We start from the raw sequence: 1,096 nt of genomic DNA on the forward strand, positions 1-1,096 counted from the left end.
GCAAGGGGGACGGGTACAGACGCTTCGGGGGGCTCTGCAGGCCGAGAGCGGCTGGGTGGTGGAGGAAGGGGTGCTGCGGCGCAGAAGGACAGAAGAAGGGGGTCACTGGCCCCCAGGCCGGAGGCTGCGCCCACTGCAACGCACAGAGCAGGCCCCTCGCTGTCCACAGGAGGTGGGAGGCAGCCCCCAGCCGCCTCGGGGTGCGGGCAGGCCCCTGAGCGCCTGCACAGCTGGCACTGCACCGCCCCAGCCTGGCACCCACTTTTCATGTTTAGCCGCCAGGAACGAGAAGCCTCTCTGCCCTGCCCCTCCCCCAGTGACCACTCCTGTTTGGCCCCCAAGTGCCGGCTGAGGTCCCCTGGGCCTGTCCCTTGCCCCCCCCAGTGCAGCCCCTTCCCCCCCAGGCCTCTCCTCAGGGCCCCCCACCCCCTTCCCGGAGCCCCCAGGTGCTTCTCAATGAAGCTCAGAACTTGTTTCCAGTCTGAAATCTGAGCAAAGGGCCTCAAGGCTGAGACGTCCATTACTTCAGTGAAGTGGGAAAAATTAGGAAGCAATAGCTGGTCAGTCAGCACGTGGAGGACGTTGGGCTCCGTCCCTAAAATTAATTCGAGAGATCACAAAGAAATGTGTGCATACTTTGACTACACACAAGCAGAAAGCGTCTTTAGAGCCATAAATGTCATAAATAAAATGTTAATTTTGCTTTCTCAGGAAACCCACATTTGGAAACTATTTTTGAATATATCATGTATTTGTACAAACATAGGCCATATATTTACATAAATGCGTCCACTTTATAAGCATCTAGGTGTATATTAAAGTGCATGTGTGTGTGATACAGTTTTGCTGTGAAAAGATTTCAAAAACAACCTAAATGGCCACAAGGAGGGATGACTGACATAAATGTAATGGGAGGTGCTCGCGATGACTGGGACCCCGCTTCCTGGGGACATAAATCCCTAGCAATAACAAAAAAAAAAAGGAAAAATAAGATTTGAGAAAACAGGAATATTTATTTTAGCAGTGGGATTATAGGAAAAATTAAATTTAATCACATGTCTAGTTTTTCCTGCAGCTGTATTTTTACAACTCAGAA

This window comes from Condylura cristata, unplaced genomic scaffold, assembly GCF_000260355.1.
Source record: "Condylura cristata isolate star-nosed mole 26May11 unplaced genomic scaffold, ConCri1.0 scaffold00016, whole genome shotgun sequence".
Classification (NCBI taxonomy): domain Eukaryota; kingdom Metazoa; phylum Chordata; class Mammalia; order Eulipotyphla; family Talpidae; genus Condylura; species Condylura cristata.